General features: G+C 50.2%; 1 protein-coding gene across 6 annotated transcripts in view; it reads right to left on the reverse strand.

The window, feature by feature from the left end:
* Positions 1 to 25,893, reverse strand: part of TBL1X (transducin beta like 1 X-linked) — a 244,282-nt gene extending 218,389 nt beyond the window's left edge. For 5 of the 6 annotated variants that reach the window (XM_061408188.1, XM_061408189.1, XM_061408187.1 and 2 more), the window contains exon 1: positions 25,812 to 25,893. The gene's annotated coding sequence lies outside the window, so the exon portion shown is untranslated. The remainder of the gene's footprint in view (positions 1 to 25,811) is intronic. The other variant, XM_061408185.1, reaches the window with a different exon arrangement.
* Positions 25,894 to 26,295: the final 402 nt, after the last annotated feature.

Below are 26,295 nucleotides of genomic sequence, written 5' to 3' on the forward strand. Positions count from 1 at the left end.
TACATGCATCCCTATGTTCACAGCAGCACGAGCCACGATACCCAAGACAGGGAGACAACATAAAAGTCCACTGAGGGAGGAATGGATAAGGAAGACAGGGTACATATTATACACAGTGGAATATTACTCAGCCGTGAAAAAGGATGGAGTGATGCCGTCTGCAGCTACATGGATGGACGCAGAGACAATCACACTAAGTCAGAAAGAGACAGGCGAACCTCACGTGATATCACTTAGAGGCGGACTCTAAAATATGACACAAAGCAACTTCATCTACGAAACAGACTCAAGACGGCAGAAAACAGGCCTGCGGTTGCCAAGATGGGAGGGTGGTCCAAACAGGCCTTCAATTATACCAGGTCCGGCTGGCTAGATAAGAAAGGCTCTCAGATCTCACTCTAAGACAAGCCCTCCAGGATGCAAACTGCTGGAAGGTGGGTCCTTTTCCCGGTTCCTGTTCAAGGCAGTTGGGTCATTAATAACTTCCAGGGAACAGAACTAGCATAGAGCATTCCCTAAAAGGTAACAAGAGAACATCCCAAAGACCGAGTGCTGGCCACCAGGTTTCACCACACGTAACTTTTACCTCTGCAAGTGCCAAGCAGCTGCTGCTGCTGCTGCTAAGTTGCTTCAGTCGTGTCCGACTCTGTGCGACCCCATAGAGAGCAGCCTACCAGGCTCTTCCGTCTATGGGATTTTCCAGGCAAGAGTACTGGAGTGGGGTGCCCTTGCCTTCTCCTGTGACAAAGCTAGACTCCCCCCATAATTCCAGTAACTCAAACTACAGGCTGTAAAGAGTTCCCCTTCTAAAAAAAATAATTATTTGGCTGTATTGGGTCTTAGTGTGGCTCTCGGGACCTTCGTTTTGGTCTGAAACGAAGCCTTTCAGGGGCTGAAGCCAAGTCCCTTGCATTGAAAGGCACATGCTTAACCACAGGACCGCCCGGGCAGGTCAGTGTGAACAGTCTTGAAGATGGAGCAACTGTACTGCGAGCTGGGACCTTCGGAGAGCATGGAGCGCAAGGGCCCGGCAGACAGAAGAAATAGGATGATTCGTTTATTCCCCTGGGGCCAGTGAGTGGTCACATGGGCGGTTACTGAGAGCATTAGGCCTAAAACTCAGTAAGCAGCTCCCATTTGAGGGTCCTTCCAGGTGAACATCAGTCGTGATATTGTCCAGTCGCTCAGCCATTGTCCGACTCCTTGAGTCCCCATGGACCGCAGCAAGCCAGGCCTCCTTGTCCATCACCAGCTCCCGGAGCTTACTCAAACTCATGTCCATCGAGTCGATGATGCCATTCACCCATCTCATGCTCTGTTGTCCCCTTCTTCTCTTGCCTTCAATCTTTCCCAGCATCAGGGTCTTTTCCAATGAGTCAGCTCTTCTGAACAGATGGCCAAATTACTGGAGTTTCAGCTTCAGCATCAGCCCTTCCAAAGAAACATGCAGGGTTGATTTCCTTCAGGACTGTGGTTTGATCTCCTTGCAGGACTCTCAAAAGTCTTGGTATCGCAAAAATGAAAAAAAAATAATTATAATCTCCAGTTACATGGCTCTCCTTTGATTTCATCCAGCAAATCTTGGATAAGGTCAAAAACTTGCCTTGGCTCAAATAACCCCAGTTTCCCAACGGGAGAATCCACCTTATTTCTGAAAGTATTTGCTTCCTATGTGCCTGCTTCTGCATGTGGACAGGAAGGGAAGAATTTACCCTGTGAGAAGTCAAAGCTTCCAGGAAGATCAGGGTGCAACCCTCCTCTGACAAATGACCCAGTCACCAAAGGAACACAGGGACTGCTCATCTGATGATGCCAGCTCTGTAGAACACCGCGAGGCAAGCGGAGGAACATCACCTCCATCGACCATCAAGAGTTCCTAGAGAGTGTTCTGGAGATCTGAACGGAGACACTGCCCCGTGGCTCCGACAAGACGGCTGGAAGGAAATGACCCCTGGGATCTCCCTCATCACTCTGAGTCACAGGTCACACACCCAGCCCGCTGGCAAAGGTTTGCCGGCTGTCCTCGAAAGCACATCTCCTCACATGTTCCCTGCACTCCAGGCGGTTTCATCAGACTGTCCCTCTCTCCCCTTTACACACTCTCTCACACACACGCACACACAGCCACATCCATCCCCAGTCTCAACAACTTTCTCTTCTCCGTGGGTCAGATGGCAAAGAACCTGCCTGCCACCGTGGGAGACCCGGGTTCGATCCCCTGGGCTGGGAAGACGCCCTGGAGAAGGGAAGTGGCAACCCCACTCCAGTATTCTGGCCTGGAGAATCCCACAGACGGACAGAGGAGCCTGGTGGGGCTACAGTACCTGGGATAGCAGAGTTGGAAAGGACTGCGGGGCTAATACTTCCACTGCACGCTTGAGAGACGATCACACGAACTGTCTTCTGCTCTCGGGACAGGACTCGGGGGCTCAGATCGCCTTGATGCAGGCATGGCAAACAGAAAGGGAAGGTCTGTTCCCTCCTAAGGGCAATTTGTTCAGGACGAGTAACATCCCGGGTGCCTCTTCCAGGGAAGTCAGGTCGGACAGGGTGGTTGGTTTCCTAAGAAGCAGAGACTCCTCAAAGTCACAGAGAACAGAGCAGAGGAGGCGGGGAGAGGGGACGTGGGTCACACAAACATCAAAGGTGCACACTTCCAGCTGTAAAGTCAGTCCTGGGGCTGCCCTGGTGGGCCAGTGGCTGCGACTCTGCACTTCCCATGCTGGGGGCCCCGAGTTCAACTGCTGGGGCAGGGGGACTAAGACCCCCTAAGGCCGTCAAGAAGCGCGGAATACCAAATGCTAATACGAAGACCAAGCACAGCCAAGTGAATAATAAATCCTGGGGATTTGACGCAATACATGATTCCAGTTAATAACGCTGGAGTCTGTGTCTGAACACTGCTAAGAGAACAAATCTTAAAAGCTCTCATTGTGAGAAAAAAACAAATACATGACTCTGTGAACACGAGTCTGTATGTAAACACTACTAAGAGAATAAATCTTAAAAGTTCTCACTATGAGAAAAAAAGTAAATAAGTGTGGTGATGGTTTACTGAACCCACTGCAATCTTTGCATGTTTACATACATCAAATCGTTATGTCGCACACCTTAAGCTCATACAATGTGCGTTTAGTCACTGAGTCGTGTCCGACTCTTTCGTGGACTGTGGCCCGCCAGGCTCCTCTGTCCACGGGGACTCTCCAGACAAGACTGAAGTGGGTTGCCATTTCCTTCTCCAGGGGATCTTCCCAAGCCAGGGATCGAACCCAGGTCTCCCACATTGCAGGTAGATTCTTTACCAGCTGAGCCACCAGGGAAGCCCAGATACAAGATTACATATCAAATTACACCTCACTTTTTACAAAATGAAAATTAAAAAAGGACAACTGGGGACACGCCCGGTGGTCCGGTGGTTAAGAATCTGCCTGACAATGCAGGGGACGCGGGTCTGGCTCCCTGGTCTGCCAAGAGCCCCCGTGAGATGAGTCACAACTACAGAGCCTGCGCTACAGTTAAAGAAATCCGGTGTGGAGCAATGAACAGCCCATGTGGTACACAATGAACACCCAGCACAGTCAAAAAATTAAAAAAAAAAAAAAGAAAGAAGGACAGCTGAAGGCTGGAACTGTCTCTGTGGGTTCTGACCCTCTCCCCATTGCCCAAGTCAGGAAATGTCATGCCTCACACGGGGAATCAGGAAGAACACAGTCTTCCTCTTAAAACTACCATCCCAAAGACACATTCAACAAGAACCAGTGCAATGAAATATCACTCGACCGAGAAAAAAAAAAAAAAAGAAAGTTTTCCACAACAAAGTTCTTTTTCTAAAACTTGCTGGTAGCCCCAAACAGTGATGCCTGACTCAGGATCACCATGATGATTGCAAATTCGAGGTGACTCAGCACCTTCAGAGGCAAATGCTTCCCCAGCTGGCTTCTTAGAAGAACTCTTCCATCGGCCCGGTGTGCAAGGCACGTGCGATCCAGGGAGACATCGACTCACTCTCTGTCCTCTGCTTGTCCTGCCAGCAAGCCACATAACCCGATTTCATTTCATTTTTTTTTTCACACCTCCAACGCTTCAATCACCAAAATAAAACACCACCTGCGTAGGAGAAGCAATGAGGCTGTCAGCCTCTCCCTTCCTCAAATGGGGTCCAAGGCTCCTTTTTGCCACTTAGCACCTGAACATCAACAGGCAAACCCCTCAGCCCCCAAAGACTCGAACCGGAATCGACAGCAAGATATAAAAGGCTGGTCTGGTACATGAGCCTTAACCACAAGACACAATGCGCATTTCAACGGACACGGCTAGCAACTGACATTACCAACCATATGCTCGACGTGCTGCACACCAGAAAGCAATCCCAAAAGGCATGATCTTTGCTGTCAAGGACTTGCAATCTCACTGCCAAGGAAAAAGAGAACACACGCGTAAGAGAAAACAGTTGGCAAAAGGCCACTTGGAGGGGAAAAAAAAAATTAAGTTCACAATGGAAATCTAATAAAAAACAGATTTTTCAACACCAAGTAAATGGTCCATGTATTAGATAGACTGGGCAGCAGAAAAAGAAAGAAATGTAATAAAACTGAAAAGGATGAATGCAGTACGAAAGCAGTAAGAATAATAAGTCCCAGAAATCACAGAGACCCAGTCAAGATCTTCAGGTTTCCACTTGCCTGCATACAGCCTTGTCTGAGACTATTAAACGACCCCCTTTGCCTGGGGAGGGCTTTATGTCTTTATGTGGAAAGGACTGCCAACCGCCGTTCCCAGTGCTGACTATACTGCAAGGCACGGTGCTGCAACTGCCAAGTGCACGAGAGTCACCTGGAAATTGCGTTTGTGCAGGGCGGAGGAGGCTGGTGGGCTGCAGTCCATGGGGTCGCGAAGAGTCAGACACGACTGAGCGACTTCCCTTTCACTCTTCACTTTCATGCATTGGAGAAGGAAATGGCAACCCACTCCAGTGTTCTTGCCTGGAGAATCCCAGGGACGGGGGAGCCTGGTGGGCTGCCGTCAATGGGGTTGCACAGAGTCGGACACGACTGAAGCGACTTAGCAGCAACAGGGTTCTTCAGGCTGGGCACGTGTAGACCCCAGGCCAGGTAACTCCTTGTGGGGGGTTAACTCGTGCATTCTTAGGGGCTGAGCACTATCCGTGGTGTCTGCCCATGAGATCCCCTGAAGTCTCCAAACCTTGCTGAATATCCCTAATGGAAGTGGGTGGTGGAGACATGATTGCTCACCTCTACCCCATCACCCCACCGCCAACCACCCCATCCCCAGTTAAGATTCAACCTTCAGAGAACTAAGATCATGGCATTCGGTCCCATCACTTCATGGCAAATAGTTGGGGAAACAGTGGAAACAACTGAGAGACTTTATTTTTGGGGGGCTCCAAAAATCACTGCAGATGGTGACTGCAGCCATGAAATTAAAAGACGCTTACTCCTTGGAAGAAAATCTATGACCAACCTAGACAGCATACTAAAAAGCAGAGACATTACTTTGCCAACAAAGGTCCGTCTACTCAAAGCTACAGTTTTTCCAGTAGTCACGTATGGATGTGAGAGTTGGACTATAAAGAAAGGTGAGCGCCAAAGAATGGATGCTTTTGAAATGTGGTGTTGGAGAAGACTCTTGAGAGTCCCTTGTACTGCAAGGAGATCCAATTAGTCCATCCTAAAGGAAACCAGTCCTGAATATTCACTGGAAGAACTGATGTTGAAGCTGAAACTCCAATACTTTGGCCACCTAATGCGAAGAACTCACTAACTGGAAAAGACCCTGATGCTGGGAAAGATTGAAGGCGGGAGGAGAAGGGGATGACAGAGGATGAGATGGCTGGATGGCATCACTGACTCAATGGACATGAGTCTGAGTAAACTCCGGGAGTAGGTGATGGACAGGGAGGCCTGGCCTGCTGCGGTCCATGGGGTTGCAAAGAGTCAGACACGACTAAGCGACTGAACTGAACGGAAAGACTGTCAATGGAGTAAGAATAACAGTCTCTCTGAGAGTCCCATGCCGTAACACCTGGGCCCTGTGACAACACGACCGTGTGTGGCAAAAAGGACTTTGGAGAAGCACTGAAGTTAAAGATCTTGGGCGGCGGGGGCACGTGAGCCCCGCACTAAGTGAGCACTCTCTCCAGGCTGCAGTTGGGAGACATGTGACCACGGAAGAGTGATCAGAGAGGTGGTGCGCTGTGGGCTTTGAATACAAGGAAGGGGCCCTGAGCCAAGGAACGCAGGGGGCCTCTAGAAGCTGGAGAAGGCAAGGAGTGCATTCTTCCCGAAAAGCACGTGGCCCTCCTCGACACACTTGAGACTCATCTCGAACTTGTGACCTCTGGAAGCATAAGATGATAAAGTTGAGTTGTTCAAGCCAGGAAGTCTAGGGTCATTTGTCCCAAGAGTGCCAGAAGACTAGCACAGTCAATTACAAGATCAACTGAGAAAATACAAGACCTTCAGCTCCTGGTAGCTCAGTTGGTATAGAATCTGCCTGCGATGCAGGAGACCCTGGTTCGATTTCCTGGGTCGGGAAGATCCCCTGAAGAAGGGATAGGCCACCCATTCCAGTATTCTTGGTCTTCCCTGGTGGCTGAGCTGGTAAAGAATCCGCCTGCAATGTGGGAGATATGAGTTCGATTAAGGCTACCCACTCCAGTATTCTGACCTGGAGAATTCCATGGACTGTATAGTCCACAGGGTTGCAGAGAGTCAGACGCGACTGAGCGACTTTCACTTCACTTTAGTTCCTAAGAGTAAGCCCTTTGTTAGAGATACAGACACTCTAGAAAGTTACGCCCATGGATAGTTTGACAAAAAAATCAGCCTCCAGATTCTCCCACCTGACCCCAGAGTGGAAATTCTGGCCCCTCACAGAAAGTTTACAAATTCTTTAAAGCAACAACTCTGCCGCTCTCTTTCAGTCTAAGCTGGCACTGTGGCTTCGGGGAGCCCTCAGAAACCACCTAGCTGGTTGGAACCCGTGACCCCAGAGCAGGTTCACATCAGCCTCGTGGTAAATGCAGGCTTCCAATGTCTTGGCAGGGACGCTATAAAACTCCACCCAAAAATGCAGCACAGAAGAAGGGTATATGAATGCATGTGTGCGCGCAATCTAGAAGGATGCTACCGATGATCCTATTTGCAGGGCAAAAACGGAGGAGCAAAAACAGAGGACAGACTTGGGGGACACAGCAGGGGAGAGAGGGTGGGGCGAATTGAGAGACACACTGACACAAATGCACGACCATGTGTAAACAGCTAACGGGAAGCTACTATACAGCACGAGGCGCTCAGCTCAGTGCTGTGCGAAGACCTAGAGGCCTGGGATGTGGGAAAGGGAAGGAGGTTCCAGTTCAGTTCAGTCACTCAGTCGTGTCTGACTCTTTGCGACCCCATGAACTGCAGCACGCCAGGCCTCCCTGTCCATCACCATCTCCCACAGTTCACTCAAAGCCACGTCCAACAAGTCAGTGATGCCATCCAGCCATCTCATCCTCTGTCGTCCCCTTCTCCTCCTGCCCCCAATCCCTCCCAGCATCAGTCTTTTCCAATGAGTCAACTCTTCGCATGAGGTGGCCAAAGTACCGGAGTTTCAGCTTTAGCATCATTCCTTCCAAAGAACACCCAGGGCTGATCTCCTTTAGAATGGACTGGCTGGATCTCCTTGCAGTCCAAGGGACTCTCAAGAGTCTTCTCCAACACCACAGTTCAAAAGCATCAATTCTTCGGCGCTCAGTTTTCTTCAAAGTCCAACTCTCACATCCATACATGACCGCTGGAAAAACCATAGCCTTGACTAGACGGACCTTTGTTGGCAAAGTAATGTCTCTGTTTCTCAATATGCTATCTAGGTTGGTCATAACTTTCCTTCCAAGGAGCAAGTGTCTTTTAATTTCATGGCTGCAATCACCATCTGCAGTGATTTTGGAGCCCCAAAAAATATAGTCTGACACTGTTTCCACTGTTTCCCCATCTGCTGCTGCTAAGTCACTTCAGTCGTGTCCGACTCTGTGTGACCCCATAGACAGCAGCCCACCAGGCTCCCCCGTCCCCAGGATTCTCCAGGCAAGAACACTGGAGTGGGTTGTTTCCCCATCTATTTCCCATGAACTGATGGGACCAGATGCCATGATCTTAGTTTTCTGAATGTTGAGCTTTAAGCCAACTTTTTCACTCTACTCTTTCCTTTTCATCAAGAGGCTTTTTAGTTCCTCTTCACTTTCTGCCGTTAAGGGTGGTGCCATCTGCATATCTGAGGTTATTGATATTCCTCCTGGCAATCTTGATTCCAGCTTGTGCTTCTTCCAGCTTGGCCTTTCTCATGATGTACTCTGCATATAAATTAAATAAGCAGGGTGACAGTATACAGCCTTGACGTACTCCTTTTCCTATTTGGAACCAGTCTGTTGTTCCATGTCCAGTTCTAACTGTTGCTTCCTGACCTGCCTCTTGAGAAACCTATATGCAGGTCAGGAAGCAACAGTTAGAACTGGACACGGAACAACAGAGGTCCCAGAGGGCGGGGATATATGTAAACTTGTGTCTGATTCACGTTGATGTATCACACAGTGTTGTAGAACAATCGTCCTCCCACTAAAAAAAAAAAAAAAGTACACACACACACACACACACACACACACACATAAAATCTCTCGCAAACCACTGAAACTGAAAAAAGACGGTCAGCAGGTGCAGCTAGAATTGAACACAACTGTTTTCCTCCACCCATCTTTAGGGGAAGAGATGGAATAAACAAAGAGAGAAAGCAGGTTATGGTTTCCGCCAGAGTGGAAGCTGACCTGGAAAGGGTTTTGTAAACATTCCTCACTGCTGAAGCAGTCTGCATCTCAGCATCATCTCAGAGGGGCCGGAGGAGCCGTTGATCCAGTCCTACATGCTGTGTCCACCCGAATTCCCCACCAACACCCTCAAGCCCTACTCCATCACCCGGAGACACCACGAAAGGCTCACCAAGAAGCTGGGACACGAAGCTGATACATGACGCAAAGTGAAAAAGGCTAGGTAGCAAAGGCTGCGTACTGCATCATCCCACTGATAGGAAGTTTCCAGAACAGGCCGATGCACAGAGACAGAGACCACACCTGGTGGCTGCCAGGGACTGGGTGGAGAGGGGGACACGGAGAGATGCTTCATGCACGTGGGGTTTTCTCTGGACTGACAAAAATGCTCTTGAACTCAAACAGCGGTGATGGCTGCACAACTTCATAAAAATATCAGGAAAGCAGCGAGTTATACACTTTGAATGAGACACGTGCATGGTAGGTGAGTTCTATCTCAATGCTGCTGGTGCTGCTGCTGCTAAGTCGCTTCAGTCGTGTCCGACTCTGTGCGACCCCATGGACGGCAGCCCGCCAGGCTCCCCCATCCCTGGGATTCTCCAGGCAAGAACACTGGAGTGGATTGCCATTTCCTTCTCCAATGCATGAAAGTGAAAAGTAAAAGTGAAGTCACTCAGTCGTGTCTATCTCAATAGAGTTGTCATATTTAAAAAGAAAGAATAAAAATTAAAAAAGAGAAGAAGGAAGAAGAAACAACCCAGAGGATATTAGCCAATGATTACGAGACACTGCAAACTTAAAAAAAAAAAATTAACCATCCTAAGGAGGTGAGTTTACTTAACAAGCCTGGAATCCTGCATACGGACTGAATCCACCGTCAAGGTTCTGAAACGCACGAGCAAAGGTCAGTAACTGTGACCCGAGGTGGTTTATGGAAAGGACTAGGGCGCCAAGTAGGAAAACCTGGGGTTCGTGATCAAGTGCAGGGAGATGAATGTGCAAAAAACAACAGTTCTCAGTCCAACGAATCACTGGAAAAGACCCCGATCGATGGGGAAGACAGAAGGCAAGAGGAGAAAGAGGTGACAGAGGACGAGATGGTTGGACAGCATCACCGACTCGATGGACCTGAGTTTGAGTGAACTCAGCCTGGCGTGCTGCAGTCCACGGGGTCGCAAAGAGGTGGACACGACTGAGTGACTGAACAGCAAAGTTTTGAGTCCCGTCAACAACCCTGCTGCAGAAAACCAACATGGTCTTAAATGGGATTTAGAGCTCTGTGTTAACTGAATCACCGCAGGCAGCCATGGACAGTCACCCAAAGGCAAAGCAAACACGGACGGCAAGCGCGAACAAAGCCTGCAGAGGCAATGACAAGCCCAACCTGAACCTACAATGTGCCCAACTCAGTTCTAGGAACGACCCAACAAGCCAACTGCCCGACGCCAGCAGTGTGTACAGAGAGAAATTTCACTCTGACGAACATCTGGGCCATCAGAGACCCATACAGAAAACACACATTTGCGGTCCAAATATAGAACATTCCATGGAAAAGCAAACACCACAGGAAATTCAAGGAGGTTGAACATTTACTTATAGACAGCAAACAATGAATCAAATGCAAAACTTCCCTTAAAGCAAACGCCACCCAGCCAAATGGGACCCGAGCTGACCTCTTCCTCTTGGGCCAGGAACTGACGAAATTAAACTTCACGAGGGACAGCTGCTTCTGTGGACCATTTCAGGTTTAAATATGAACTGGGAAGTCGTGAAAACAGACAGTCTCTGGTTTTATTCAACTAACTTCTCTGAAAACACATACAGGATGATCAAAAAGAAAAAAACACAAGGCAATTAGAACCTATTAACGATTGGGTGGATACGAGCTGTACGGAGAGAAAAAAGAAACACTTCCATGAGCTAATCTTATTCTATATTTAGTTTGAATATACTAATGTAATTAACCGGGGTTATATAATGTTGCTAAATTCAGATTTCCAATCGTAGAGCTTCACATACAATTATTTGAACTGCAATGGATTTTTGTTTCTGCGGGAAAATGAAAATAGTTCATTTTCATAACCCACGCGTCCCTAGAAGTAACGGCCTTCCTTGATAGAAATTTCGTGGATGGTAATTCACAACACTACAGATGTGTTTACATCTTCCCTCAAAGGTTAGCATTATCTAGATATTCCACATACTGCTGGCTCTTACCATTTGTCGCTTCTATTTCTCTATATTCCTGCTTCCCACACCTGTGACTGTAATGCCCCGGGAGTACACATAGATAGATCCTGGGCTTCCCTGGTGGCGCAGTATTATAAACACTCTGTCTGCCAATGCAGGAAACTCAGGTTCAATTCCTGGGTGGGGAAGATCCCCTGGAGGAGGGCATGGCAACCCACTCCAGTATTCTTGCCTGGAAAATTGCATGGACAGAGGAGCCTGGCGGGCTGTGGTCCATGGGATCGCAAAGAATCGGACACGGCTTAGGGACAAGCACATACACACAGATCTCTGCACTTCATGGGGACCTGCGGCCCACGTTTAGGAAATAAAAACAACTTTTGTACCCGTTTCTTCGAGGAATCTAAGGTTATGGTTATTCTCCGATACATCTCTGAATATTATTTAGCATAACTGGGCTCACAAATAACCAAACAAATAATTATTAGAGAGTTATCAACAACAACAACAGAAAAAAGAATCCTTTCCAAAGCTGAAGCGATTTATCGGTGCTGAGCTGACCTGTCTACAACAAGACGTTGGGTCGCCGGGACTTCCCTGACTGTCCAGTGGTTGAGAATCCACCTTCCAATGCAGGGGACAAGGGGTTCGATCCCTGGTCAGGGAAGTAAGCTCCCACACCCTGTGGAGCAACAAAACCCGTGTGCCACAGCTAGAGTGCCTGGGGATCACAACGAACACCCCTCCTGCTGAAACTAAGACCCCTCCTGGGGGAGGGTCAGGATGCGGGCAAGGCTTAAGGCATCCAGTTAAAAGCAAAATACTTTGCGTCAATATCTCTCACCTCTTAGATGATCAGGGATGGGGCAGACAAGAGTACATTCCCAAAGACTTTCATCAAATCACATTTGTTACAGGAGCTTCAAGCACTGATCTCTGGAGAGCAGAGACAAAGGGGCATAATATAGATATCAAAAATTCTACTTCCCGGGATTTCCCCGGAGGTCTACTGGCTGAGATTCCAAGCTTTCAGTGCCAAGGGCCTGCATTCTATTCCTGGTTAGGGGGGTTAAGATCCTGCAAGATACAAGGTTCAATTTAAAAAAAAAAAAAAGGACAAAAAAAATCTACTTCCTGTTTCTTCTCTGTCTCTACAGTCGGTGTCTTCTGAATATTACCATAAAAGAAACTATCTTCTGTTTTCTTTATTAGCAGATTAAATGGATCAGTTTTGTTGCTGTGCAGTTGTTCAGTCGTGTCCAACTCTTTGCAACCCCATGGACCGCAGCACGACAGGCCTCCCTGTCCGTCACCAACTTCTGGAGTTTACTCAAACTTATGTCCATCGAGTCGGTGATGCCATCCAGCCATCTCATCCTCTGTCATGCCCTTCTCCTCTGGCCTTCAATCTTTCCCAGCACCAGGGTCTTTCCCAATGAGTCAGCTCTTTGGTAGCCAAAGTACTGGAGCTTCAGCTTCAGTCCTTCCATTGAACATCCACTGAATATTCCATTGATTTCCTTTAGTATGGACCAGTTTGATGGGTTTACCCAAGGACAAATGAATGTCTTGAGTGGATCCTGATGAGCCCGAATCGTATAGAACAAGAGCGTCGTCAGCTGCAGGCGTCTTGCGTGCACAGGGCTGGTTCTCTGATTTCCTGGACTCACAAAAGCTACACTGCAAACTCAGGAGCCACAACAAGAGACACAAGACTCAAACACCACAACTCACACACAAAACCTGAAACTGACACCTCAGTCACTTCAAGCTAAACAAACACAACGGCTGCTGTGGAAACCCGGGAACTACTTGCGGTCGGCATTCCGTGCCTGCAAACCGAAGCTTCAGCCGTTCTCTGCAAACGACCTGAAGCTCAGGCAAAGATCTGAAGTGTGGAGGTGAGTCCCAGGTCTCACCTCGGCAGCCCACAGTGTGGTCTGGGTTGTGAATATAACTTCTGTTATTTATTCACTCTCTGCAATGCTACCAACAAGCATCAACCAAAATGACACCTTTCTCTATTACACAGCCTCTCAAGTGATATGCAAAAAAAAAAAAATATATATATATATATATAAACAACCATGATGGATGAAATATGTCTTTGGGGGGAACAAAAGAAAAAAACGCAATATAAACAGCCAGACCGAAGGCACACAAAAGCTTGTATAACAAGCCTGTTCCAGCGCTATCTCACATCTTGTGCAGTTGGAATCACGTCTTCCACAAAAAAAAAAAAAAAAAAAAAAGCCTGGTTCTTGGGAGCCCCGAGGGCATCCGTCAATGAGAGCAGCTGATTTACAGACAGAATTAAGTGATTATGAAAACACCGCGGCGTTAAGAAATGCTTTAAAAAGCACAGCACAGTTGCAACGTTTCCCCATGCAACTGCAATGCTTGTGTGTACACACTCACGTACACACACAGACTACATCTGTGCCCCCCTTTATTCAGGGACTTCAGTTTCTTTCCTTCATCACCTCTAAGGACCTCACCAGTGATCTCTAAGACACTTTTTCACCATACACCTCTCAGTGAAAACCACTGAAGCATTAACCCCAACTCCTGTTAAGTATTAACTAGAGATAAGACTCAACCCCCGCCCCCGCCCCCGACAACTTAAGCTTCTTCCTGCACTCCAGTAAATCTCACAGAGCACCTACCAGAGATGAAATTCACTTCTCAGGAGTCCACTTCGGGAATTAAAAGCGGAAACAAGGAATCTGTGTCCCCCTCGGCCCCAGCTAAATGTAGAGACTCTGGGTTTCAAGGAAACCTAGTCAGAGGCCCATGAAATTTAACAGGAGAGTTCCATTTCCATAAACTCCTCCACTTGTTCTCAGCCGGTCTACAACCATCTCTTGTCACGCCCTGGACACGCGACATCATTAATTCTCTTTGTCACCAACTTCTGGGCCGGGTGCCCCTCCACCGCTCTCTCTCCTGGCAAAGCTTTTTGAAGAATTACACTTCAGATCCCTGGAAACTGTTGAAATTGGCACAGAATCATCATGCGTCTTAGGAACACAAACCTAACGTAATTACTTTTTCCATGATCACATTAGGAGCTAAACCAAAGCATGTCTCCCAAGACTGACCTGCAACCATCAGAAACGAGCAACCGTGGTTCTGATGTTGATAACTGTGAATACCTGAGTCTTTAACCAACACTGAGTTGGCAGTTAAGTTTCAAGGGATTAAAATGCCCGGTAAGATTCTGTTGGGAAAAACCACCTCGGCAAGTACCCAACTTGAACCTGTCTCCTAAGTGAATCAATTCTCTGCTCAGTTGCTTTTCTGAAATTCAACATAAAACTCGGCAACCACCTGGCTAACTTTATAGATGCTGAGAATCACGTTTGCATAACGGGCACTACAGACATGAAGCAGACTCTACTTTCTCAGTTCTCATCTTCAAACGCATGTTAAGATAACAAGGGTACCTGGAAAGGCATGGTTGACCTGGCTAAGTCCAATACTTTGGCCACCTGATGCGAAGGGCTGACTCATTGGAAAAGACCCTGATGCTGGGAAAGATTGAGGGCAGGAGAAGGGGATGACAGAAGATGAGATGGTTGGATGGCCATCACTGACATGATGGACATGAGTTTGAGCAAGCTCCGGGAGTTGGTGATGGACATGGAACCCTGGCGTGCTGCAGCCCATGGGGCTGCAAAGAGTCGAACACAACTGAGTCACTGAACTGAAGAATCACTCCCAATACACCAGAAACAAAAATCTCTACTCAGTGACGCAGGATTTTCTCCAGTTCTCCGTCATAACTTACCAGGTCTTTCCCATATCAAAGTATTTGCTATTCCTGATTTAAGAAACAATATGGCATCACACAAACTTCTTTTGCCCACATTTCCATCTCCCAGAAAGTTTAAACTAACAGAAATGATTGCAAAGTGGATAACGGATGTTCACAGACACCTTAGAGCCAGATGACAAGGGGCAAGTCTGTAACAGTTACGAGTCCAGCTCTCCAAGACAAGAACGGCCATCTCTGTACATGGATTGCTCCAACATGGATGAGGCTGACTCTCCGGGTCACAGAAGTCTTCAACGTCTTGGAGAAAAACAGGGAGGCTGATCGCATTGGTGGAGGAGGTGAGGGGCTGGGGGGAAACGGGTTGGGGGTGGGATGGATGGGGCAGGTTGGTGGCAACTGTTCCAGAAAGCAAAGTGCTAGGGGATGGCTCGGAGAAGACAATGGCACCCCACTCCAGTACTCTTGCCTGGAAAATCCCATGGGCGGAGGAGCCTGATAGGCTGCAGTCCATGGGGTCTCGAAGAGTCGGATACAACGGATTCACTTTCACTTTTCACTTTCATGCATTGGAGAAGGAAATGGCAACCCACTCCAGTGTTCTTGCCTGGAGAATCCCAGGGACGGGGGAGCCTGGTGGGCTGCCGTCTATGGGGTCGCACAGAGTCAGACACGACTGAAGCGACTTAGCAGCAGCAGCAGCAGGGGATGGCTATTCGGGGTCATCTTTGGGCTCAAGAGAAGTAAATAAAGAGATCTCTCATGCTTCCTTTTTAGCATTCCAGCTACACACACCACGACAGGAATAAATGACAGGAATTCCAGGCAAGAGACACTCTTCACAAGAATAAACACTGTGAATTTTGCCCTGAGCATCATTTCTACGTCTTTCACAGGGTCTCGCAAGATCAGAAGACAACACCACACCTAAGAATTATTTGGAGGCAACTCACAGCCCAAAGTGTCCTCTGAAATGCTACAGGGCTTTTTTTTTTTTTTTCTAAGTAGGCAACTGACTTAGCAATGTTGAGGACTGCCTATTTCAATCATGGGAAATATGACAAAGCATGACACACAGTTCTCCCAAACTGCTAGTTGATTTAAACCACCGTTAAGTCAACGTTCAAAACACAAAGATCATGGCTTCCAGTCCCATCATTTCATGGCAAATAGATGGGGAAATAATGGAAACAGTGACAGACTTTGTTTTCGCGGGCTCCAAAATCACTGCAGATGGTGACTGCAGCCATGAAATTAAAAGACACTTGCTCCTATGACCAACCTAGACAGCATGTTAAAAAGCAGAGACATCACTTTGCCAACAAAGGTCCATCTAGTCAAAGCGATGATTTCTCCAGCAGTCACGTATGGATGTGAGGGTTGAACCATAAAGAAAGCTGAGTGCCAAAGAATTGATGCTTTTGAACTGTGGTGTTGGAGAAGACTCTTGAGAGTCCCTTGGACTGCAAGGAGATCCAACCAGTCCATCCTAAAGGAAATCAGTCCTGAATATTCATTGGAAGGACTGAGGTTTAAGCTCCAATACTCCGGCCACCTGATGGGAAGAACTGACTCATTGGAAAAGACCCTGATGCTGGAAAAGATTGAGGGCGGGAGAAGGGGACGACAGAGGGTGAGATGGTTGGATGGCATCACCGACTCAACAGACATGGGTTTGGGTGCACTCCAGAAGTAGGTAATGGACAGGGAGGCCTGGCGTGCTGCAGTCCGTGGGGTCGCAAAGAGTCGGACACGACTGAGCAACTCAACTGAACTGAAACCGTAACCTATAGTGTTTAAAAAAAAAAAAAAAAGACAAGAGCTTCCCTGGTGGACCAATGGTTAAGAATCTGCCTTGCGATGGAAGGGAAAAGGGTTCGATCTCTGGCCAGGGAAGATCCCTCAGGCCACAGTGCAACTGAGCCCGAGGGCTACAAGTGCTGAGCCCCTGAGCTGCAACTGCCGACACCCAAGCGCCACAGAGCCCGTACTCTGCCACAAGAGACGCCACCGCAACGAGAAACTTAAGCACTGCCGTGAAGATAAGACCCTGCTCGCCGGAACAAGAGAAAGCCCGCGTGAAGCAACAAAGACTCATCACAGCCAAAAAACTGCAATCAATTAAAAAAAAAAAAAAAAGCTATCGTCAACAGTGAAGCAGGCTTCCTTTTCCATATTAGAATCCGCACACACGAGACATTCGAGAGGCTTCACGGCTAGCTCCTTAACGCCTTCAACACTACAGGTGAGGACACACACAGGGTCAGTGACTTCAACACAAGCCCAAGGCTGGACTCACCTGGCCAAAACATCAGGCAAAGGCTTGTCCTAAGAGAACATGCCATGTCTCACTTGATCACAGACAGTGAAATGACAACCCAAGGTAGAATGTAGGTCAGCAACCACAGAGAAACACAGCTGTAGGAATTTTATTGCTACGACAAGCGAATGCCAGCACAAGTGGGTATTTTTAGCCTGCCTTATGGCCCTGGTATTAACCCACTGGGAAAAACCACTGCCTCGAAAAGGCAAGTCCAGTTTTTGAAACTCAAGACATGAGCTACGAATATACAGGACATATTCAATGTCTCTCCACGGGACTGCTGGGAAAGTCTGAACGCGGCTCCCCAAAAAATGTCCCACCTCAACTGACCTCGCAGCAAGGACTGCCCGGCATAGGAAGAGACTAAATCTCAGGCAACTAGACCACAAGACACCTAACATTTTATCACTATGATCTCTTCAGTATTAAGAATTAAGTATTAAGAAGCTCTAAGTGTGGTTTTCCCTTGCTTTTGATCATATGCATGGTGCAGAATGATTCTCAGGAAAACACACTGGCCCAAGTGTTCAGTTAACTAGCTCAGTCACATCCATCTGACTCTGCGACCCCATGGACTGCAGCACGCCAGGCCTCCCTGTCCCATCACCAACTCCTGGAGCTTGCTCAAACTCGTGTCCATCAAGTCGGTGAGGCCATCCAACCATCTCATCCTCTGTCATCCCCTTCTCCTCCCGCCTTCAATCTTTCCCAGCATCAGGGTCTTTTCCAAGGAGTCAGCTCTTCACATGAGGTAGCCAAGGTATCGGAGTTTCAGCTTCAGCATCAGTCCTTCTGATGAATATTCAGGACTGATCTCCTTTAGGATGGACTGGTTGGATCTCCTTGCAGTCCAAGGGACTCTCAAGAGTCTTCTCCAAGACCACAGTTCAAAAGCATCAATTCTTAGGCACTCAGCTCTCTTTATGGTCCAACTCTCACATCCATACATGATTACTGGGAAAACCACAGCTTTGACTAGATGAACGTTTGTCAACAAAGTAATGTCTCTGCTTTTTAATACTCTGTCTAGGTTGGTCAGAACTTTTCTTCCAAGGAACAAGCATCTTCTAATATCATGGTGCAGTCACCATCTGCAATGATTTTGGAGCCCAAAAAAATAAAGTCTGCCACTGTTTCTACTGTTTCCCAATCTATTTGCCATGAAGTAATGCCATGATTCTAGTTTTCTGAAGGTTGAGTTTTAAACCAGCTTTTTCAATATCCTCTTTCACTTTCATCAAGAGGGTCTTCACTTCCTCTTTGCTTTCTGCCATAAAGGTGGTGTCACGTGAAGCTATTGATATTTCTTCAGCAATCTTTATTTCACTTTGTGTTTTATCCAGCCCGGAATTTAGCATGATGCACTCCTTGGAAGGAAAGTTATGACCAACCTAGACAGTATATTCAAGAGCAGAGACATTACTTTGCCCACAAAGGTCCGTCTAGTCAAGGCTATGGTTTTTCCTGTGGTCATGTATGGATGTGAGAGTTGGACTGTGAAGAAGGCTGAGTGCCGAAGAATTGATGCTTTTGAACTGTGGTGTTGCAGAAGACTCTTGAGAGAGTCCCTTGGACTGCAAGGAGATCCAACCAGTCCATCCTAAAGGAGATCAGTCCTGAGTGTTCATTGGAAGGACTGATGCTGAAGCTGAAACTCCAATACTTTTGACCACCTTGTGCGAAGAACTGACTCATGTGAAAAGACCCTGATGTTGGGAAAGAATGATTGAAGGCGGGAGGAAAAAGGGACGACAGAAGATGAGATGGCTGGATGGCATCACCAACTCGATGGACAGGAGTCTAAGTAATCTCCGGGAGTTGATGATGGACAGGGAGGCCTAGCGTGCTGCAGTCCATGGGGTCGCAGAGTCGGACACAACTGAGCAACTTCCCTTTCACTTTTCACCCTGATTCTGGTGGTGCTGGTTACAGACATTTCAGCAGGCAGAAATTCAAACTCCATCATATAGTAAATCTGGGAAACACACAGAGTATATATGTATCTATATATAGCATTATCTGTGTGTGTGTGTGCACGAGCATATGCCAGCCCTGAAATTTAGCTCAAGAGGAGAGAAAAAGACAAGGAAAGCAAGCAGGCAATTGCTGGAGACCACCGGAACCAAGAAAGACATAGTATTCTTGTTATTATTGGATGCATCCCCAGGCACTCCCAACTTCAGAGAATAAGACATAAGCACACCGGGCTCCAAGCACGATGATAACCCTGTCTGTTAACACAACAAGCCTGAGAAATAAATTTGATTTTCTCTCTGTGTCTCTCTCTCTCGCCATGAGAAAACTAAGGCCAGGGGAGGTCACTGATATGCCCAAAGGCGACGTCAGTGCGTGGTGAGCTGGCCTCAAACCAGATTTTCTTCAGAGCCCTGCCCCAAGACCCCCAGGACCCCAGGACCACCAGGACCTCACAAGGCCCCCAACCTGGGTGTGCCTGGCGCTCCCCTGGGGCTCCCAGAGGAAGGCGCTTCAGGCTGGCTCCGGGGGACCCCAGTGCACACAGGGACCAGACTCTGGGTGCCACAGCTGACCCCCACCCACCCACTGCAGGTCCACAGCCCTGCGGCTTCCCAGCCCTTGTCCACTAATCCACTAGTCACAGGAGGGGACCCAGCCTGAATCCTGCAAGTAGGGGACCCCATGCCCCCGCCCTCCGGAGCACCCCCAGCGGTGGAGGTCAGCCTCCCCCACCCAGTCCAGGTTAACCCACACGGCCCTGAGCCCTGTGAGGGTCTGAAATCAGCAGACAGGTGCTAGGTTCCCCCCCACCCCAATAAATGCCCAAAGTCCCCAGAAGCTGACTGAGAGCAAAACCTGGGCAAATCTGCAGTGACATCAGCAAAACCCACAGGAAGGAGCCCAGCGCAGGGGTGCAAAGCCTCGAGGGCTCTGAAAAGTTGAAGACAGAGCCGGGGCTGAACTGGGGGTAAACACATTCTAGCCCCCCGAGTCCCTCCACCTTCTGTGGTCCCCAAAGGCCATCCAGCTGGCCACCTCCTCCTGTTCACTTGTCTTCCCTTCCTTCTAAAGCATCCTAAAACGGCCTGCGAGGACCACAGCACCCAATGCCTACCTGGTCCCACCAGCCCACTGGCCCCCAGACCAAAACAGGACTCAAGACTCACGGCGCTGGGTCCTTCTTTGGGGGCAGCTCTGTACCACGGAGCACCGTGAGAGGGGACTCAACATCCGTGGGCCCAGCGGGAGACCACCGTCCCCTCACCCCCCGACACATGACCACCGCAGATGTCTCCAGACGCTGCCAAACACCGTTGGGGACGAAAGTGCCTGAACTGAGGACTGCGAGTGGATGATGAGCTTCCCGCGTTCAAACGCTGAGGACACTGTTTCCATATGCAATTATCTCCTCTACCTTCACCTGCTAAAACTTTTCTCTTCAACCTGCGAGCCAAAGCTTCACGGCTCCTTTCCGCCCACCAAGAGCTAACCAGACCCATGGAAGTGGTACCCAACTTCCTGCGGAAGATAGAAATAGTCTTCCCTCTGCTTCTCTTTGTCTTCAACCTGTGAGCCAATGCTTCATGGCTCCTTTCCACCCACCAAGAGCAAACCAGACCCGTGGAAATGGTACCCAACTTTCGATGTTAAGACAGAAATAATCTCCCCTCTGTTTCCAAGTGTATGTTTGTTCCAAGTAAATTGTTTTCAATGGCTTCCACTTCACACCTGCATCCTTCCGTCTGGCAGAAGATTCCCAAGAAATATTTGATGGCGATGATCGCACACAAGAGGGCTTGCAGGAGGCCGTCCCCTCTGTGAGCTTACAACCACCCTGGATCAAGTTTCTGGGGAGCACATTCGTGACCGCCTGCATTTCCCGCCACCCTTCCCCCGAGGTTTTAAACTTGCTTTCTCCCCTTCCCTTTAAAAAAACAAGTGGGCTCCGTCCGTCTGTCCCTTCACACATCCAGCTTTTCTTTTGGTTTGACTGGTGATATGGCCAGGCCTATCCGTTTGGTCCAGCCCCATGGGAAGGATGGATGGGGGGAGAGGGCCACAGAGGGCCAACCCCGAGGGGACAACTGGTGTCCAGTTACTTCCTTCACGCTAAAAATAGTTATGGGAAAAAAAAAAAAGGTTTATCATCTTTTCCACTTAAGCATGTTTACAGAACGACTTGAGTCTTGCCTCCCGATTGAACTATATTTTTTAAGTGTCTCGGATGCTGAAAGAGGAACAGCTTATTACTGCAGGTCACGTACTTTTCTAAAGGAGAAACAGGAGGCAACACCTGGGGGGCCTCATTTCACAGGGCAGTGCGATCAGGCTGGTCCCTGGCGCCGGTCAGACCTGGCAACGCTCCTGGACAAGAGCTGGGCGAGGGGGCATCCCCAGAGTTGGCGTGAGGAGCCCTCCTTCCCAATAGGTCACTGAGGGAGGCTATGAATTCCTGATGCTCAGGACCTAGGGGAGATGCCTTCTCTGGGTCTGGCTTCCCCCGGCTAGAACCCATTTTGCCACTCTGCAAGCAAAATAATCGTGACTATCCCTAAGTCACCAAAGATTTGAGGTGTCTCAAAGGCTGACAGCTCTTGAGATGAAAGCAAGAGTAAAGACAAATGGCACAAAGGGGCCATCTGGGAAGTCACCTCTCTCCCAGAAGCAAAACTGGGTTTCCCGCCCCCCTCCTGATTTACACATGAAATTTCTAATCCGTGGCTATTAAAAGAAAAAAAAAAAAAAACGCAAAAGATTATGCAAAAAACACATCATAAGGAATTTACCATCCTGTGCAGAGACCGGTGTACAGGAAACGGGCACCATTCAGCCACTTGTTAAAAACACACTGACCGCTGTGAAGTCTCATCTGTAGGGAGGATTCCTTGTCAGCCTGCTTGATACAGAAGAGTTTGCCCTCAGGACGTTAAAACTTAGAACATAAACTTGGCTTGGGGTGGGGGAGAAGGGGGGGGCGTATCAGATATGTTCTCTCAATCAGCTACATGGGGCCACACTGTTAGCAATACCTTGAGACCCCAAGGGATGTTGGCCACAAGAGACTCGGGCCGGCAACGTGGGGACTGGCTTTTTTCCAGAAGGGGAAACTGATGCACACCCTTTTTCCGAAGTTGAATCCTCAAGAAAACTCCAGCTTGGAGTCCCGGTTTTCTAATTCAGAAATGATCCACACCACCTCAACCTTAAAACCACAGCTGTCGATCTCACTGAAATCACTTTCCCAGGTGACTTGCTAGCTGAAATCTTTTTTAAGGTCTACGTTGGCCACCTGATGCGAAGAACTGACTCATTGGAAAAGACCCTGATGCTGGGGAAGATTGAGGCCAGGAGGAGAAGGGGACTACAGAAGTTGAGATGGTTGGATGGCATCACCGACTCGATGGACATGGGTTTGGGTGAACTGCGGGAGTTGGTGATGGACAGAGAGGCCTGGCGTGCTGCGGTTTATGGGGTCGCAAAGAGTCGGACAAGACTGAGCAACTGAACTGACTAACCAGTAACTGTCTAAAACTCTTACAGCCTCTCCCCTCCTTCCACAAGGAGCAGGCTAACTCTTTACTGGTTTCTTTACAGATCCTTACTTGTAGTAAATATAGAGTGCGTGTGTGATAAATCACTTCAGTCACGTCCAACTCTTTGCAACCCCGTGGACTGTAGCCCACCAGGCTCCTCTGACCATGCGATTCTCCAGGCAAGAATACTGGAGTGGGTTGCCATTTCCTCCCCCAGGGGATGTTTCCAACTCAGGGATCGAACTCCAGTCTCCTGCATTCCAAGCGGATTCTTCACCACTGAGCCACCAAGGAAGCCCAACTACAGAGCACCGCTCCCAAACTGGACCTTCTTCAAGTTCTATACTGATGACCCCCAAACACATCTATTGAGGATCTGAATTATGGACAAAGCCCTGAAACAACAGAACTGGGCATTTTAGTAAAACCACCACTAATAAATGAATTTTAATCAACTGGAATCTAAATATGCCCAGGTGGGCAGTGGGTACCACCCCAGATAATTAAGCTATGGGTAAAACAAGGCCACTGTGATTGACCTTTCATGATTTCTGTTGAGAAATCTAGGGTTTTATATATAGAAAGAGAGAGTTCAATCTAAGATTCTGTGTGGGGGAGAAAAAGTGTGTGTTTCTGTAATTGAACAAGTTTGTCTCCAAATGGGAACATTCACCCCATGTCAACACAGGAAGACAAAATAACACCAAGCTTCAGAGCTGGGTTTCCAGAATCAATCTTCCCTCCACCACAGATGAGCAAAGTCAGTGTCTTCACAGGGCGTTAAGCGCCTGTAAAATCCTCAGCGCATGGCATTTGAGTAACCAAAGGACGATGAATTTATCCGCGCCGGAGCAACAGTGAAAATTTACAGGCAAACTCGACGTTTTCAAAAAAACTTACACATAACGGTTCCTCCTCTCTGCTCCTGCACCATCCAATGAGTGCCGTGATCTCGGTTCCCGTTTTTATTTTTGCACATATAGCAAACGACGCTCGGAAAGCTGGCAGGACTTCAAGGTCAATGGCGGAGCAGGACGTCAGGGTGGGCTGTTTCACTAGTTCAGGCCAGACGGGGACAAAGGTTGCTTTTCCAGCAAAAGCAGTTTTACGTGTCCCCTCGGAGCTGGACTCAGGGGCTCTATACCCGTCTTTGGCCACCTAGCACTGAAACCTACAAACCTCCCACCCAGGTACATTCAGGAAGTCATCACCAGTGAGAACACTGAGGCTCCTCTGGTTCAAAGGGGGTTGACTGCACGCACTTTAACTAAAACACCCCAACTTGCAGAAGGGGCAAGACTCAGGCTCCAGGGGTGAAATTTCAATGATGGGGGGGGGGGGGTGGTGCTGATAATACCTGGAGTGACTAAGCCCTGGAAAAAAAGCAGAGCCAACCTCCTTGCTTTGCACAGCACCAAATAAAAAACACCTTAGAGTCTTCACGGGCTGTTCCACAGGTGTGTGTTCACTTAAGGAACTTCACACGGAATGATCCTTCAGGGGCCATTTTAAGACGTGGGTCAAGGGATGGGACTTCCAGCTTTCATTTCCGGATTCGTTATCCAGCTGGGTGGTTTTCCAAGCAATCTGCAGTACATCTGAGATATCTGAACATCCCTTTCACGTGAAAAGCGTCTTCAAGTATCAATGGTTTCCATAATCACCATCTCCCCCACCCCCACCCAATCGCGTCTTTTCTAGGAATGACTAAACTTCCCAGAAGTCCTTCCACCATCTGCTACCCCCGAGGCCAGCGATCAGGCTGGACTTAACCCGAGCCTCCCCCGCCATCACCACCCCCTCGCTCCCCAACCCAGACTGGAGTCCCGCCCCTCGCCTTCCAGGTTAACCCAGGGGCTCAGGCGGCGCGTCTGGATAGAAAAACATTCAAGAAGTCAGTTCAAGCCGTATGTGATAAAGCCAAGCAAGAACCCAAACCGCGGCAAAAGGAATAGAGGAGACAGATTTCCATTTCCTCGGCGGTTCCACGCTACAACATCGGCGACAGGAGGGGGAAAAAATCAACAACAACAACAACACACCTCGGACTTTCTAACTTCGTGGAATTTGCAGTGGACTCGGAGGAAGGCCAGGCTGTGCCCTAAAACCATCCCGGTCGCGGGTCTTGCCGCGCACGGGCAACGCACGTGAAGTCGCAGCTCCCGGGGGTGGGGGGGGGAGCCCTTTAGCGACCCCCAAGTGTCACAGTCCCCGGCGACCTCCGGTGGCCCCCGACCAAACGATGGCGCGCCCCACTCCATTCAGAGCACTGGCCACCCCCACCGCCGTGGGCGAGGTCCCCTCGGGAGGGTGGCGGGGTAGGGGGTGGGGAGAAGGAAGCACCGCCTGGCACGCGGATCTCGGGGCACCCCTCCCCCTAGACCAGGCGCAACAGGTCTACAGCCACCCCCCCCTCCCAGGGCGCGCTCTGTAGATCGCCCAGGGACGCCCACCCCCACCCACCCAAGTGGTCCCCACCCTGTTTTCCTCGCTACGGGCCGGGCTGGGAGGGTGGGGGCGCAAGTTGGGGGGAGCTCCCCACTTCCTGACAGTTTCCGCGCCGCAGAAACTGAATTGCCGCGGGCCCGCGCCGCCTCGCCCGCCACTCTGCGCCCTGCGCGCGCCGCCGCGGCGCGCCCCCCGGGGTCCCGGCCCGCGCCCCCCCCGGGGGGGGGGCGATGAATGGGACTCCCCTCCCCCATGGGGGGGGTCCCCGCGGCCGCGCAGGTTCGCCCAGCCAGCCCCGGGCCCGGAAGACAAAAGCGGCACCGGGAGGGACCAACGAAGCGCTCCCTACCCCCACCCCCCTCGCCAAAACTTACCGATCACCTCCCCCTCCCCAAAACAAAGAAGCCTCCCCTTACCCCCAGCTCCAGTCTCCGCCCGCCCCTCCAACCCCCGACGCGCCGGCACCACTTTGGGGGAGCGGCCCCATCGGGGTATTGTTCAGCCTGCAGGGAGCGCGCGCAACACCCCAGCCCGATCCCCGGGGGACACTTGGGGAAGCTGGGCCCCCTCCCTCCACCGCACCCCCACCCCCCTACCAGAGACGGGGGTCCCCGAGCGGGCGGCCGGCCGGCCTGACCCCCTCAGAGGGCGGGAATGAGCCGGGCCCGGGCCTCACCCCTACCCTGAGCGAGAGAAGTTTCCGCAGCGCGCCCGGCCCGGGCCGAGCCCCGCGCGCACACTTACCTCGCCCTGAGCCGCGCAACTTGTGTCCGGCGCCGCCGCTCCAAGCCTGCGCCCCGCCGGCCGCCGCCGCCGCCGCCGAGCCCGGGCCGCGCCGCGGCAGCCGAGGGCCCGGCGCCCGAAGCCGCCGCGCGCCGCCCCCCGGGCCGCCCCCGCCCCGCGCCCCCCGCCGCCGCCGAGTCCCCGAGACGCGCGGGCGCTGGAAAGTTTCGGGTGCCGAATGGCGGCGAGGGCGCTGCGGCGGCGGCGGCGGCGGCGGGGCGGGGGCGCGGGCGGCTCCTCGCTCCCGAGCGCGGAGGACGGGGCGGGCGGGGAGGGGGGGAAAACGGCGGCGGCGGGAGAGGGCGGGACGCGGGAGGGACCGGCGCGGCCAGTGACCTCCGCTGGGGAGCGGCCGCCGGAACGCCGACCCCGGCCGGGAGGACGGCCCTGGGCGCCGCCCCCAGCCTGCGCCCGCCCCCGCCGCCGCCGCCGCCGGGGGAGGGGA

The sequence above is a fragment of the Bos javanicus genome, chromosome X (genome assembly GCF_032452875.1).
Source record: "Bos javanicus breed banteng chromosome X, ARS-OSU_banteng_1.0, whole genome shotgun sequence".
In the NCBI taxonomy this organism is placed as follows: domain Eukaryota; kingdom Metazoa; phylum Chordata; class Mammalia; order Artiodactyla; family Bovidae; genus Bos; species Bos javanicus.